This window comes from Aptenodytes patagonicus, chromosome 1 (genome assembly GCF_965638725.1).
Source record: "Aptenodytes patagonicus chromosome 1, bAptPat1.pri.cur, whole genome shotgun sequence".
NCBI lineage: Eukaryota > Metazoa > Chordata > Aves > Sphenisciformes > Spheniscidae > Aptenodytes > Aptenodytes patagonicus.
In genome coordinates this window covers 215,728,482-215,745,303 of record NC_134949.1, presented here as the reverse complement: position 1 = coordinate 215,745,303, position 16,822 = coordinate 215,728,482, and the positions used below count along the sequence as shown (strand labels likewise).

The 16,822-nt window shown below is 48.2% G+C and overlaps 1 protein-coding gene across 6 annotated transcripts in view; it reads left to right on the top strand.

Annotated features, from left to right (window-relative positions):
* Nucleotides 1-5,743: 5,743 nt before the first annotated feature.
* Nucleotides 5,744-16,822, top strand: part of AMOTL1 (angiomotin like 1) — an 89,526-nt gene continuing 78,447 nt past the window's right edge. For 3 of the 6 annotated variants that reach the window (XM_076328274.1, XM_076328269.1, XM_076328271.1), the window contains exon 1: nucleotides 6,604-6,819. The gene's annotated coding sequence lies outside the window, so the exon portion shown is untranslated. Of the gene's footprint in view, nucleotides 5,771-6,603; nucleotides 6,820-14,449; nucleotides 15,397-16,822 lie in introns of those variants that run through there. The other 3 variants (XM_076328273.1, XM_076328270.1, XM_076328272.1) reach the window with 3 other exon arrangements.

Here is a 16,822-nt window from a genome sequence, read left to right as displayed (position 1 = left end):
CTTGCATTTTATCCATGGCCTGAAGGCCCACGCATGGCTCTGGACTCTGCCCTGGCAGTCCCAGGACAAGAGCTGGGTCCAGCAAGCATCTGGCTTCTAGGGACCCCTACTCCTGCCTGGATGGAGCCCTTCAGCACTTGGCCTGTTGGAGCTGCGTGTGTGCACGGGCACGGCAGCCACTCTGCTTCCGACAGCACGTTTCCCCATGTGGTAAATTGGTTAATAACAGTAAAATTTCAAAAGCTTTTTTTTTTTAACCACAGAAAATAAAAAAAGCCAAAAACCTGAATGTGTGGATGGTTTTATTCAGGATAGGTTTGAATCCAGCATCTAATTTAGCCAATACACTTTGAATTATATATAGATTTAACATTTACTCTTCAGAAGCTTAAGGTTCCTTAAAAGGTCATATTTCATTTTGTATTAGAACATGCTGTGTTGGCTTTCTGCTCGTGGTTTTTTGCACGTATGAGCACTTAAGGTAAAATGTTTTCTACTTCCAAAAGCAGCAAGTGTACAGACACTTAATTAAAAAATGTTTTCTTCATGCCCATTTCTGATCAGTAGGAATTTTTCCTCTCTCTATAGAGGAGCAGGGTAGAGGAATTGAGGCTTATTTCTTCAGGTTTCCATCTCAGATTCTCCAGAGAGCAATGAATATCATAATAATACAAAATTATTCTTCATGTTAGTACCATTCCTGAACGATTTGCCTGTCTAGCTCATCACGCCGATCTCAGCTGCCCACTTTGTTTTTATGAGTTCTGGAAAATCAAAACACAAACCAATTTGCTTTAGCAATCGTAACTTCAACCAGACAAGAAACAAAGCACGTGTGAGTCCTTCTCCCTTCCCCATCAGGTTTAGAAGAAGCATGACTGAAGTTAATGGAGTAACACCTGCGTTATATCTACTAGAGTAAGCCAGAAGAGAATGAGACCCATGATATTTACTCAAAATTTTACAAGAGTGGCCTGGTTTTGACTCTGTTAAACCGAGTATAGACCCAGCTATGTCATGTCAAAGGTTCAGTGCTAAACTGAAAGATGTATCTGCTTAAACGTGCAGCTATTGCACTGGTTTCATTAAACTGGCACAACCCCGGTGTGCATACGTCTGACAAGAGTGGCTGTAATGTAATTTGAGGGTCCACACCAGTTTTTAGTTTCTTCAGATTTAAATGGGTCGAATAGTAGAACTTTGCCAATCATCTGATGTGTTTTGGTTCAAGTGGGCTGAGGACATCTGCATGCAGGTCCCAGCCAGTAGATGCAGGAGGTTGTGCTTCTCAAAGCAGGGCACTGGCCTCCGGAGGAGGTCATCTGTTTGCAGCCGAGCTACAAAGCTGCAGTTCCTGCCTTTGAAGCAGCCCTTAATGAAGCTCCGAAGTAAAGCAGCCGGAAAAACCGGTACAGTCCCTGCAGTCATGGAGTTGTAAAGAAAAAAGTTGTAAAGAAACCTCTGAAGCTGAGAAAGTGTGAAATGTCTCTGAACTGAAACTGAAATCACTGTAAAGTGATTTACATGGTAACACAAGGAAAAGAATTGGAGACTGGAGAAAGAGGACAAAATGCACGTGTGTAAGACAGAGACAGAGACACAGCTATGCTACAGAAAGAAATGCTGTCTTCCACCCTATCTGTCCGCAGCAGATGATTTCAGTTTTATTAAAATTCCCTTCTGCTAATTGCAGTCCAGAGAATAGCCACAGTCTCCCACTTGCTTCTTTAGAGGTTTGTGGATGACTCAACTGAAATGTGATATTTTGGTTTAATGGCAGCCAAAGAAACATCATTTTTCTATCACACCAGGCTATAGGGAAGCGTTTCTGGAGCCAGCTGCTGCCTTGTGCAGACGCATCCACCGTATGGAGCATCCCTCTGCCATGCTCACCGGCACATCGGTCTGCCTGAGCACACCAGCAGTAAAAACAGACTGAGGAAATACCCAAAGGGAAAACAGAGTGCATCTAAAACTCCAGGAGAAAATGAAATTTGCAGAATGCCATCTCTTCCTGGGAAAACCCTCATAGCTCATCAGCATGCTTTACCTAGCAGGCATGGAAGGGGCACACACATGCCTAATTTAGCTTTGCAAATATGTCAGCGGGCACAGGATGGAAATCTACCTAAAGTTTAAGAAACAGAAAGAATTTAGAAGATCCTGACTTTTAAATGCAAGAAATATAAACCAAAGGTGCCTGTAGGGGCCCCAGCTCCAGCCCTATAACTCCTCAAGCACAGGCACTGCGGGGAGTGGCCGCCTTCTACCAGCTATGGCTCATCTAAATTGGTCATTTGAGTGCTGGTGTCAGTGAAGTGAGAGAGAGACACAGCTTTTGAGGGTGACTCAGCCCATCCCTAGTCAGGAATTTAGTCTGATTCATCTCATCATGAAAGTAGGCACCTCCATTCACCTGGGATGAATTTTACAGCTTAAATCAGGTGAAGCTAATCCCATCCGCGTACCCTTTCCAGATTAGAAAGCTTTGAAAGTAGTCTGCAGTTGTAGATCCATTTTGGGTGGGAATCATCTCCCCTCTTTAGGACATTCAGAAATCAGATATCCAAGTCAGAAGTAGTTGCCTTCGGCTTGCTTTGTCATCAGCAGAGAAGAATGGGCACCTCTGGAGGGAGATTCATCTGTTTTAAGAGAGCTGGTAGGCTGGTTGGCTGAATCATCTTCTGGAAATGCTCACTGCCTTCTGTTAAGGCAGGTCACTGTTAACAAAAACTGCTTAAAAATAAGAAAAAAAGGCCTTTTGGGAATACAGAAAATATTTTATGAGCTAGAAATACAGGGGTTTGCTAGCAGGTGGAGAACCTGGGACTGATTCTGTAGTTGCAGATGCACTGCTGGAAGCACTCGACAGAAGTGCAGTGGAGGTTAGCCCAAAGATGACTTACGCGTGTGCTGCACAAATAAAGCCCCACAGGTTCTCTGATCTCGGACAAAATAAGGAGTGTGGCTCCCAGAGTAGCCTCTGAGGATGGGACTTCAAACACTGTTCGACCAGGCTATTGGGGCAGTGTTGGATGCAGCTTCACAGGGTTGACACCTGAGTCGAGGTGCCTACCTGGGAGCTGGCTGTCTAGCCCTGCATGTATATATATGTATGTATATACATACACACAGAGAGAAGTCAAATGGACTGACATGGAAGGAGCTGCTGAAGCTCACTTTATGCTCCAGCATACAGGTTAAAAGAGCAAAGAGATGAGGATGGTTGCACAAGAAAGACTAATTTTCTCCACTGAAAGCACTGGGTTGGTCGATGGGAGGAGAAGCTGCCGTGCTGCGCCATATGTAATTCATATTGCCAGTTATTCCAGGCTGAGCCTGTGCTTGTCTACTCAGAGTTAGGAAATTATGTTTGTAAAAAAAGCAAAGCAGTTTCATCTGAAATAGGTATTTCTGTATCAAAAGTTCATTGGCATGTGGCATAACAATTTAGTTTTGTGCCCAGGTACTGTGTAGGTGAAGCTGGTGGGAGGTGTTGGTTGCCCTATCACTCAATGCATTTTCGTTAGCTACACGCTAACTCATGTGTAGGTGAAAATGGTGTATGCTCTACTTTTATGGATGATGTGGTGCTAACTTGGCCAAAGTTTTCCTATCTTTTCATTACTAAATTGCATGCAAAATCCATATATAGCAATCAGAAATGATAGCGTGCTGCACACCGAGCAATAAGGAACTGTCATCGTTAAAGTCCTTTGCCCTCTTCTACATCTTGCTGGATGAAGGGTTTTGCTGGATGAAGGGTTTTGGGTTTGCTTTTGTATTACTCTTAACACAAGATTGAGACAGCGCTACGGCTTTAGATATGCTTGTAACATCTTTTAAACCTAAGTAATTGTATTAATTTGTCATAGAGCTCTGTAATTTCATAATGAAAGAAGACAAAGGATATTTGTTTCTATTGACAGAAAATACATCCTTTTGAAAAGCAGCACAGACTTTTTAGATGCAGAATACACATAGATGCAGTTAATTACACAACCAATTTTCCTGCGAAGTTATGCTTCATTTATTTCTGAGTAGTCCCTTTAAATTTAATAGGCCTACGTGTTAGAATAAAATTAAGCAGATGAATCTTTGCATGTCACAGCCTTAGGGGGCCAGTATATACCAGCCAAAAGGTATAATACAGCTCAGTGCTGTATATACGGGTTATGACTGCTCTTTTAAAAATAGATTCCTGGGTTAGAAAAGAGGATGGGACTGAACTGTTTAAACTAAAAGAGAACATTGGCTTAAGAACAAATGGACATTAACTGCCCATGAATGTATTTAGATTGGAAATGAGAAGAACATCTTTAACCATCAGAAGGTGAGAACATTCTTCTAATAGGAAAAACAGATATAGAGGCTGAAACTAGCTGTGAGATACACCTTGGTTGGTTTAGCACAGTCTCATGATGTGATGCCTTGTGGCAGACAGCAATGGAGCGCGATGACCCAGGAGCTCTGCTCCGGCCATCTTCTGGTTCTAGTATAACATAATGAGTACTTTTTATGTAAATAACCTCCATGGTTCTTCACAACGAGTGCTTGGATCCACACTAATCACCATCGAACTCATTATGTTCAAGCACTTCAACATGAAAGCTGTGAGGTAGAATCAGATCCTCTTCTGCAGAGGTAATTGGGCCAGTGGAAATGACTGTTGACCTTCAGTGACTGCAGCAGGAGGTGGGAAGGTGAAGGCGCTTGCAACATGTCCCTGAGCGTAAGCAGCATCAAAGAGAACATATTAATCAAAGGAGGAACAAAAGAGGGCAGAAGAATGACTGATCTGAGAACAACACTGTGTCTTGCTCATTAGCTGGAGAGTCAAATTGCAGCAAACATCCTCAGCAGTCACAGACTGTGAAAACCTGGGGGACGATGCACAGTGAAAGGTGGTTGTGAAATAGGTAAATTAATGTCTAGATGCACAAGTAGCAACATTGGAAAGAAAATGAAAGTGATGGTACCTGATCCTTGAAGATGTCAGGTGTTTGTACCCCAAGAGTGAAACAAAGGCTTTTCTGCGGAAAGTATTTGAATTCTGCAATGAAAACTATTCCAGATTTTTGAAAAACACATCACCCCCTGATGTAGTGAGTGTATTATTCCCCTGTGCAGTGCTGATAAGGGCCCATCTGGGCTCTGCTGTGAGGAGGAACACCCTGAACATGAGCCTCCCACATCCCGTGGGCACGGAGGACCTTCACAGGCTGAAGCTATGGTGATGATTTTCCTCAAGACAGAGAAATTTGGAAATGCTGTCAGAAGCCCTTCCACATATCCAATAAATTTGATTAAAATCTGAAAAAAAATTCATTATACTAATAATAAGCTCTACAACTTGTCAGCCAGATTACATTAGTGTACTCTTAGGTATCATTAATGTCAGAAACAAGAGGCTGGACTTGAGTGCTGTCAGCCTGCTCTGCTCCACTGCCTTTTGGTATTAGCACTGGCTAGGGACAAGTACTGAGAAAGCAATTAAGGGTTATCTTGTTTCTTACAGTCTGGCTTGGAATTAGCTGCTTCCCATGGCTGCCGTTTCACTGGCTGTTTGGTGGCTGCAGAGCTATTCCTTCAGGAAAGCAAACAGATGGCTTTTTCCTTGCACCCAAAATGCTCCAGCCTCTATTATTCAGGTGCCACACGACTGCAGCAAAACAAGGCAGTTGCTCATACAAGATGGTATGCTCAGAAACAGAGAGATGCTGCTTCTGGTCTTGTCGAACGTGGGTGTCCCACGATCTTCATACTTAAGGTATGTGAAAATTCAAGGGTATTACTGCAATGGCTTTCTGGGATGTTCTTCACACAAGGAATAGAGAGAGCTTTGCAAGAATCAACAAGGAATCAAGAGAAAAAAATAGAGTCTTCACGAAAGAGACTGTAAACTGTAGAAGCCATCTTCTGTAAGTACTGAGGTTGCCAAAACCAACCTGCATTGCAATTACACACCTACAGCTTCTACCCACCTCTACAAATGGCAGACAGACTTGAGATTCAGAGACTGTCCTTGGATTGTGGAGTTTCCTCTTCATCTCTTGGGGGGAGCTGCCTCTTTTGTGACTGTTTCCCGTTCTTTTCCTTTGGAGGTACACTCCCCTGGAGAGGGGACATGGTGGCTGCAGGAGGCTCTTGGGGGAGTCCGTGGTCTGGGAGCTGCTCGGTGTCACCTCCCCTCCCACATCATCTCCACGTGGGGGGCACCTCCGTCACCCTGCAGCCTTCCACCCCGACCAGTGGAGCAGGAGCAGCAGCTCCATGGGGCTGTGTGATTTCAGGAGGGGCTTGCCACAGGCAAGCCCAGGGAGGCTGTTTGCTTTTGTGCTGCAGCAAGCCACAGCACACCTTGCTGGGGGGGTATTTTTGAAGGGGTGATGTGGCGTAGCAGTGGGGCTGGTGCAGAAACTCCTGACTCCATCCCCTGCCTTTTGCTTGGGGTGGGAGGTGTTTGCAGTGTGCTGTCTATCTCCTGCCAGCCTGGCAGCAGCTTTCCTCCAGACCATTTTAGGACTGTGCTAATCCCCTAAATTTAACCAGTGATGTCAAAGGCTCATGTTAGCTCCCTGCACCAAGTCCTGCGCCCACACACGCCGACGTGAGCCAGGAATAACTCCACCACTACGTAGATCTGAATCCCATCCCAAGCAATGCCGCCTGATGCCCGTTTTCATAACACAGACCCCTGAGCCATCGCTGTGCAGGTGGAGCAGCACCAGAGCTGGGGGGGAAGGAGATGCCGGGGCTGGGCAAATTCGCCACAGGAGAGCTGGATACAGCCAACAGGGTAAGGAGAGACCTCTCAAGGTAAGCTGGAAACGGAGCGGTGTTATTTATTGATCCAACGGTGCCCGGAGAGCAGGCGTGGGGACTGCTGTGTTTGGTTTGGCTGCTGAACTGACAAATTGGAGGAGGAAAGAAAACCCACTCTCCTGCAGTTTATATGGATGTTACTTTTTGTTGTTGTTGTTGTTGTTTTTGTCATTAAAACTGCAAAGGAAAGAAGAGAAAGTTCTGTTCAAAACAAAATGTTGGATGGGGCTGGAGATGACTGTTTCCACTTTGGGTGCCGGTAAAGAAAAACAAGGGAAACAAAGGGCTCATTTCACAAAAATGCTGGCAGGGTGGCAGCCCCCCCGGCCAGCCTCCCATCCACCCCCCTCCTTTCCTTCCTGCCCCCGAGAGGCAGCAGTGCAGCACCCCACCAGTGTTCGGGACACAGACAAGCTCCCACCCAACCTCATCCCTGAGCTGCACTGCAAGGTGGTGCCCAGAAAGGCTTTCCTAGGAAAAAGTGTCTGTTTTCAGACAGAATTTGCCAGCCACAGTGGGATGGCCTTTCTCATCCCGTTGCCTGGTGTGACCCTCTGTCTCCATTTGCCCTGCTCTTTTGGGGGAGTGCAGTGCTTGCAGCTGGGCAGATGTTTAGCAGAAGACAGGCCCCAGTGTGGAGACCTTTCCCCCACCAGTTCAGAAGAACTGGTGAGCAGGAAAAGCTGAGAGGAATGGGAGTTTTGACATGATGGTGTTTCATTGGGACATTGTCGTTTGTGAGGATGGACTCGTTTGGTGCTATTAGGAAAAAGTGGTTACAGCCATGCGTGGTGTTTTGCTGCTGGGGCAGGACATGGGTGGGCAGAAGGCTTGAGCCGAGTTAGCACAGGACAACCATCACCTCCGCCTTTCTGTCTGGCTGCAGGCTGTTACACACCCACTGAAACCTTTAGCCCTTCTCATCTCCCAGAGCCAAGTGGCAGAGAGCAGCCGCAGCGTGGATGGTGCAATCTTGGCTCAGGACATGCAGACATCATGGGAAATGCGTGGAGAACATTCCCTGGGAGTAAACCAGCCTGAGCTATGGCTGGGAAGAAGCACTTTTCTAGCTTTATCCTTTCTACCCGACTTCTCAGGAGGACCAAATCTCATCTTTATATTTTTTTGATTTATTGATTTTGTTGGGAAAGGAGTTAGAGCCCGAGATCGTAAGCAAAGGGTTAAGGGTGTGGGACGCTCAGGTCTGAGATCCGCATTTGAAACAGGCCATCTGAGGTCCCACCATCGCTCTGCCCTAACCACTAGCTGCTGGCACCTCCCAGGTGGCTTTTCCACACATGGACTAAAAATTCCAGCCTAAGAAACTTTTCCTGGCAGAAGTTTTGTTGAAAGTGGTACATTCCCCAAAGGAGGGGAAAAAAAGGATTAATTGCTATTTTCCAGGGAAATATCAATTTCCCTGGCAACTGGGAGGCAGCAGGGCGGGCGCAGGGGCCGTGGGAGCTGCTGCTGACCCCCTTGAGTGCAATGTCGGCTCTTCCCTGGACAGGGAGCAGCTCTGGGGCCTCAGTGTGTCCTGGCCACTGCTGACACAAATGACAGCCCTTTGGAAAACCGTGGAGGCCAGCGTGCGGGCTCCAGTGCCTGGGAAAAAAACAGCAGTGGAAACCCCACCGGCACAGCCCAAGCCGCAGACAGCCAAAAATTAGCTGTTATAGCTTGTTCATGGGGGGAAAGAGATAGATTTGGTCTCCTTCACTTCCCATCCAGGGCACATACGCAATGTTTCATCCTTCCTGAAAAAATCTTGGAGAAAAAGCCTAATTCTTGGCTTTTTAGGTAACCCAAGCTGTATATCCAATGTGGTTCACTGTCCCCATAGGAGGGCAGAAGGCGGCTTTGCAGAGGACCCTGCCTGCTCAGTGGGGAGGAAAGGAACTGAGATATGGAAGGAATCAAGGAGCACCAGTGGGTTTCTTTGAGCTGTAGTGATGGCGAGCTTGGGGTACGTGGTTACTGGGAGGAAGGAGGAGGGAAAAGGGAAAGGGCAGCCTCTGTCACACCATCTGTTGGGGAAGAGCCATGGGATTGCTCCATGCCCTGGAAGAAGGTGCCTCCAATTTGCTCAGACCCCCCGGGCACACTTCCTGTGTGTGGGTTGCAGAAAGAACAGAAAAAGGCTTGAGAGCAGTTGTTTTCTTTGGGGGAGAGGGACTCAGGCAAAATTTAATGCATTTAATAGAATTTAAAGCTTATCCTTCATTTATGAGTGGTAGGAAAAAAACCACAAAACCTCTGAAAAGAGTTCATGTCCAAGTTGTCTCTGATTAGAGAATCACAGTGACCAAAGTGGGTAGGATTGACCGTTACGGTGAGCAGCCTGGTAAAGCCACAGGAAAGTTGTTTAGTTTGTTGGCAGCATCACAAACATGTTGGTGTTAAAGGAGGTGTCTTCTTGGCTATTAAGAAATGTAGGGCAGTTATTATGTATCATACAGCAAAAAGATAGAGCTACCCCCATACACTCACTTTGTTGCAACTGGGGGGTCTGGTCCACCATCTGTTGAAGTCAACAGGGAGAACATTGCTGACCTGAGGAGGTCTCTCTTTGCCCCACACCTGGAGCTGTTTCCATTTGAGAAGTGCTTCCCACCGACATTGGATTGCTGATGAATTTTTCAGTAATGTGAATGAATTTTTTCTGTGTGAAAGTAATAATTGTCTGTATATTACCTCAAGGGATGATTAAATCACCCAGTGTCTCAGTCTCCAGGATGCAGTTGGACACATCCTGTTAGACGCTGTTCTTCCAAAATTGACCTTAGCAGACTTCCTTTATGGTTGTTTCTCACCGATAACTCATACCGGTTACCGGCATCGCTGTGTTCGTCAGAGTCTCCCATGAATCACCAGACCACGGGGTGGATAATTGTTACTTTGGTTCCTTGCTGAGAGTTCAAATAACATGCACAAATCAAAAGCCCCTTATTGCTACAAAACGCAAGTCTAAAGAATACTCAAGCAGTAATGTGAAAGGAGAAGAGGAGCTGGTGTGCTTCACATTTCAGCTGGAACAAATGCCGCTGCAATGCTGATATTTTTATGGTGGAGAAAGTTTTGTTTTCTTAAGCAGCAAGTAAACCTGGCTGAAAAACGGCATTTCTCTTTTATGAGATACTTAGAAGTTTCACCTTTTTGTTTTGTTCTAATGTGGAGCAAAACCAAGGTCTTCTCTAGTTTTTCACAAGAACTGAAGAGAGTGTGGCTGGGGCTTGGTGACAGGGACTCACCTCCTACCGTGCCATGTCTGAGACTGGTGGCCAAGCCCTTGCTCAGCGTAATTAGTGGTGGGGGCTTATAATTGTGCCATCCTCATGCCCAGTGAGGCACCCTGGCTCCTCCCATGCCAGCGGGCAGAGGGGACCCTGCATCAGGCGGGGCTGAGACCTGAATGCATCCAGGTCCTCCTGCAATTAGAGGAGGGACCTGCAGAGGATGCGGGGCAGGAGGTGACCGCAGCACCTCACTGCACAGTTCATAGGGAAGAGCAGGCAGCCAGGACAAAATCAGGAGAAAGTGGCTGATGGATGCATTTCTTTGACCCCAGTGGCAAGACATTAGGTGTCTGTGCCATGACTGACCCTGGTGGCAGAGATCATACCCTCATAAATTGGCACTGGACTCTCAGGGGTAAGGAGACTTATTTCTCTTAGAGAAAGGAGGAGGGAGATTTATTTCTCTTCTCCCCACCACCACAGCAGGACTTTCACTCACACTACGCTGCTGCGGTAGACACAAGCAAGCTTGTGGCTTACTGTCATCTCAAGGTCCCACTTGGTCTGCTCTGTAAATATCTGTGCTGGTTTTGGCTGGGATAGAGTTAATTTTCTTTATAGTAGCTAGTATCAGGCTAGGTTTTGATTTGTGCTGAAAACAGTGTTGATAACACAGGGATGTTTTAGTTACTGCTGAGCAGTGCTTACACACAGTCAAGGTCTTTTCTGCTTCTGACACCACCCCACCAGCGAGTAGGCTGGGGGGGCACAAGAAATTGGGAGGGGACACAGCTGGGACAGCTGACCCCAACAGACCAAAAGGATATTCCACACCATATGACGTCATGCTCAGCATATAAAGCTGGGGGAAGAAGAAGGAAAGGGGGGATGTTCGGAGTGATGGCGTTTGTCTTCCCAAGTAACCATTACGCGTGATGGAGCCCTGCTTTCCTGGAGATGGCTGAACACCTGCCTGCCGATGGGAAGGAGTGAATGAATTCCTTGTTTTGCTTTGCTTGCGTATGTGGCTTTTGCTTTACCTGTTAAACTGTCTTTATCTCAACCCACAAGTTTTCTCACTTTTACTCTTCTGATTCTCTCCCCCATCCCACCAGGGCGGGGGGGGGAGGAGTGAGCGAGCAGCTGTGTGGTGCTTAGTTGCTGGCTGCGGTTAAACCATGACAATAGCCCAGCCTACCCAAGCAAGACTTGAGTCTTCTCTCTTCCACCCATGTGAAACCATCAACGAGCATCCGTCTGTGCATCTGTCCAACATGCATGCCACAAGGCCAGGTAGGTGGTTGGCCGGGACCTGGAGGCTCCACACCAGCACCTCCCGAGTGCCAGTGTCTTTCACTGATGGAACTGGGGCTGGGATGCCCAGCAGCCCCGCTCCTGCAGCCCAGGCAGAGGCACGCTGGGTGCCGGCTGAGCTGGGAGTGAGTACAGGCTCACCCTCAGATGGTGAAATACGGGACTCGGGGAGATCAGAGCTGTGTGTGGGTGAGCCGCAGGGATCAAAGGTGCTGGGTTAACCCTGAACCAAAGGAGGATGGATTAGAAGCCAGACCAGGTATGGGATGCCATATCCCCTATATGCAGCCAGATAAGGAAGGAAGGATAAGGCATCCTTTACATGGGCCACTGAGGTCTGGTTTTGCCATGTAACTCCTCACACAATCGCCAACACCACCACCCCCTTACCAACCCCTTTTCTGCTCTTGTCTGATCCCAGGGAAGCCATTCGATGAGATGGCAGTTGGATTCCCTCTTTATTTTTCCCTTCAGAGCTCTAATTTTGCTTAGCACAGAATTACATCCCCAAAAGCAGCTTCCTCTGAAGAGAGCGCTGTAAATATGTCTAACTCAGTCCTCTGAAAAATACTGCAGCTTAAAAAAAAAGCTGAAGTGTTTCCCATCTGCCAGCAGAGATCCTGCCTGAGCCTCAATTGCATTGAATGATGTACTTAGGTTTTTGAGCAAAGAAGCTTCCTCAGCCTGCTCTTGTCCTTCACTAGGGAGAAAATTATTATGATTATGGCTGTGGTGTCCGTCCGGGTCTTGGGGAGACAGAGCTCTGCTCTGACTTTCCCACTGCTGAGTAACCCAAGAGCTGCTGCCCATCTCTGCCTGCCCCACAAGTAACCTGAGACTCCCCGCTGCCTGCGGCTGGCCCAGGACTTATCTCCTTCCTCCCACCAGCCACCCTCCCCTCCTCTCCCTCACTCAGTGCAGGTAACCCAGCAGTGTTACTGAGTGAGAGACCATGATGTGTGCGAGGCAGTGCCCAGGGCATGGGGATGAGGGACAAACCAGCCCTCAGCCACGAGGCTCCGCTGCTACTCAAGAGGCAGCAGTGCAGCACCCCACCAGTGTTCGGGACACAGACAAGCTCCCACCCAACCTCATCCCTGAGCTGCGCTGCAAGGTGGTGCCCAGAAAGGCTTTCCTAGGAAAAAGTGTCTGTTTTCAGACAGAATTTGCCAGCCACAGTGGGATGGCCTTTCTCATCCCGTTGCCTGGTGTGACCCTCTGTCTCCATTTGCCCTGCTCTTTTGGGGGAGTGCAGTGCTTGCAGCTGGGCAGATGTTTAGCAGAAGACAGGCCCCAGTGTGGAGACCTTTCCCCCACCAGTTCAGAAGAACTGGTGAGCAGGACAAGCTGTGAGAGACGGGAGTTTTGCCATGGGTGCCCGGGTGCAAGGCTCAGGCAATGTGGCTGGAGAAGGGCCAGGAGGCTGGTGACATCCAGCACCACCCTGTGTCCCCGGCACAGGGTGGGAAGAGAGGAGAGACACCCCCTTTGTGGGTAAACCCTTCTGTGGCAGATGCAATGCTGTGCAATGACTGATCGTCGCCGCCTCACCCCGTCTCACCCTGGAGCTTGGCTTGGGCTGCAACCGTCCGCTCCATTTGTCTGCAAGGCAGGTCAGTGCTGCCAGCTGTAAATCTGCCGGGGAGCTCATGACTCACAGTGCAAGAGCCGTGGAGCGCCGTGAATTATGCGGCGCCGACTGCTCACCTTTCTGAAGGCGGTTTTGGCTCCCCAGGATGTTTGTGCAGGAGCGAAGAAGCCTGTGCCTCAGCAGGGCAACCACAGCCCTGCACGGACACGCCAGGAGGAGGGTAAGAGCGTGGCCCATGTAAGCAAGCCTGGAAAAGCCATCAGGACTTGGTGTTGCTGTAATTACAAGCCTGCTATGTAAGATTTTTTTTGAAAAAACAAACTTAATCCAAAGCTTCCATTGCACATACATCCATTGGTTGACTTCTGTCCAAGTGGAGTGGTTTCTCCAAGTGTCTCCCATTACAGAGTCTAAGCCTTGGTGCAACCCCATCCTCGGGGTGTGTCCTGGGGCACCAGCACCCCAGGGGCTTGGTGGGAGAGCTTCGACACTGCCAGGGCTGCTCCTGCTGCTTTGCAGCTGTGGTGGGTGAGCCTGGATGTGAGGATGGCCTTGGGACATCCCAGCACAGCCAGGACTCCTCTCAGCTCCTCACCTGCACACAGGCGGTGGCACAGCCTGAATCTTTCATGGCCCCACACATCAGCTGCCTCCGCAGCTGGCACCAGTTGGTACCGTGCTGGCAGTCCCCAAAACGCTTCTTGGTAAGAGCTTGGATGCTTTTTCCTTTGTGGTCAGAGCTGAGACATTCCTCTGGAGGAGGTGTGGGAATGCAGGGTCTTTGAGGGTCTTTGCTTCCCGGCTGATGTCTGCTGCTCCTGGACCCGCTGGCTTCCTAAATGCACAGGCATCCCGCAACCCACTTCATGCCTGTCAGTACCCCAACCTGCTCACGCCCCATGAAGGTGCCGAGCACAGCCAGGTACTGTCGGAGGCATTAGGCAATGCTGGCCAAAGCCGGGATGGGGTGATAAAACCGAGCCCCAGCTGGAAGGAGCAAAGGCCACCTGTCAGAGTTGGCTCAAAGGCTGCACAGCACATTTCTCTTTGTCATTCAGTGCATATCGGTGCTTGAAGCCCTCCTGGTTCTGGGAATGGGAGCTGTTTCCCTCCCAGGTATAAGGGTTTCTGTCTAACCTGCTGGCTGGAAGTCCTTCACAGCTGAGCTCATAATTTTGAAATCACCTCCTGAGTACCGTAAGCTGTCAAGAGAGATGATGGATGGAGCTGGTCTTTTGGGAGATGGAGCAAAAAGCAAGATCCGTTCACATCTGCCTCAGGTGCGTGGACTGCCTACGCTCAAGTGAGCTTGCTGCTGTCATGCACAAATTGGAGCTTCACTTCTGAGATGTCCTTGTTGTAAGTCATCTGGGAAAACTGGCAACTCTGACAAAACATTGTAGGGTGTGAACATCAGCTGGAGCCATTTGCTCCATGGTAAGCCCATATTCTTCCTTGTGAGAAGATGGTGTAATCAAGGCCCCCTACACTGTTTGCTCTTCATTCTCAGCCTTCTCTCCTCCCTTAGGCTTGGCAGAAGGGGCTTCTCTGGGAAGCTCACCTATGTGGTATCCCATTCTCTCATGGTATCTATTCCTCTTCTGAGACTGCCTGAGGTGGCATTTGATCATGGCAGAAATCCCTTTCCTGGTGTCACCTTTCCCCAGGTGCTTCTGACTCAACGGAAAACCCAGGAAGACACCCGCCACCCTTATCAAGATGTAACTAGCCCAGACACACACTGCCGCATCACATCATTTTCTCAGCCCGTATCACCGATGACTCAGCCTCCATTTACAGCAGTCATCAGGGACTATTTCACCTTTCCTCCTGGCCAGAGCCCATGCCGTAACCTGTGCAACCCACCAAACTTCAGATCAGCTCTTCCAGCACTGTGGCTGCTTTCAAGACCGTGCTGCTCCTTCTCCTCGCCACTCCCCGCACATGCTGCTGCAAACTACCGAGGAAGGCAGGAACAAAGGTGGACAGCCCAGCATCTCCATTAGCTTTGATGTTTGGGACATATGATTTAACAAAGCCTCTGTTTGAGGTGATCTTGCAGGGCTACTGCCAACTGTCGAGGGATTTACATGGCCAATTGTTTTTTTTTTACCTCTGCTGTGCTTCCGCAGGTTACTTTCCCAAAGATAATTATATGACTCAGGAATACAAACACATACCTCACATACTTGCGGAAACCATAATGCCGATAGGTGGTCTAGAGCATTTTGAAGCTCTTTGAACACACAAGAGCAGCTGAATTCCCGTGACTTACCTACCCAAACCAAAGCAAGTCCAGGCAATGGCTGCATAGTTTTCGTGGAGCCCTTACCCAACGGAGGACAAAAGTCTCCCCAAGAAAGCTTTGGTCTTGCAGCACTGAGGCACGGATGCTTTTTGTCGCCAGAGAAATCACAGGTGTTTTGTCAGGTAAGATTTACCATTTCTATTTTACCGGTTTTTGAAAGATCTTGTCCAAACTGAGGCTGGAACGGGAACATTTCCTACTATGAATGCAAAGAAAAGGCAGTCATGTGCTTTCTGAGAGGTCACGGGAACAGCACAGAGAAATTATCCTCTCTTGAATAGATAAGTGATTGTTATGGCTAAAATAACCTGGCAGCTAATTGCCTGTGAAGATAACTGGCAGAAATGAGGTGCGGTGGTGTTTGGTATTACTAGTTTAGCACAGACAGCTCTGCAAAAGACAAAGGGAGACACAGGCTTTGCTTCGAGTGCTTTAACATTTGAATCGTGGAGTTGCAATTCCATTTGCTGATTTTGGAAGAAAACCAGAGAAGTAAGAAAGAGAAATTTTATTCCACATGGTAACTTGGAGAACCTTACAGATCTTAAAACCACCCCAAATCTGGGTTGACATGCGCACCCAGCATCGCCTGTACCTTGTCATCAGAGCGGTGGTCCTGAAGTGCTACGACGTGGCTCCTGGCATCCTGCAGTACCTGCGGGATGGCTGGGACAGGTTTTGAGCTCCTTCAAGACTGTTTTGGGGGGCACCCTTGCTCAGGAGTGAGAGTAAGAGCTTGGCTGAAATTGAAGCTAGTATTTTCAAAGCTTTTCAAGCTTTTGTTCTGGTTCCTGAGTATCTGTGTAGATGTGTGTCCCTAGCTAGGGATGAGCTATTCAAATGAAATCATGACATGTAAATAGGGATGTATTTATTGATTTGCCTCCTATCTTTATACCCAAAGGGATATAGAGGATATAGAGGAGCTTCTAGCACTTGTCTCCATCAGTGCGGGTGACCTGAAACTACCCACCTGCCAACATCTCCCCTGAGACCAGACTGGGACACGTCCTCCAAAAGGGCTTCGTCATACAGAGGGCTTATCAGAAATGCCTTGGGGTCCCTGAGCAATGCTGGGAGCCTGCCCCCAAGCCCCTTACCGCTCTGGCCATCCTTGCAGCCCTGAACTGAGGCAGGGGGACAGTGGCTGTGCTTTTGGGAAGGCTCCCTTTGGAGGACATCCTGTGTTTCCTGGTTCCTGAATGTTTTTGATCATCAGGGCGAGGGGACCGATACAACTTGCAGCTTGTCCTGACATGTGCCTGCTGTGTGTAAACCCACAGCTTTTATAAAAAGGGCTCCTGTCCTGGGGGCTGTGGAGCCTTCAAGTGCTTCTTGGCTCTGGGCTTCTCCTTTAGCTGTTGTAAGATCAGATTAATGATGTATTAGTTTGAGATAACTGCCATGAGATCATGTAATTAACTTGTGATCATGCTCTGTGCCAGTTGGCTGAAACTCACCGCTTTTAAAAAAAACTCTTTCAGACCAGCTACAAATAGAGCTTTTTGAATGATGGCATTAACAAATAGCTCATTAGTCACCTTTTGG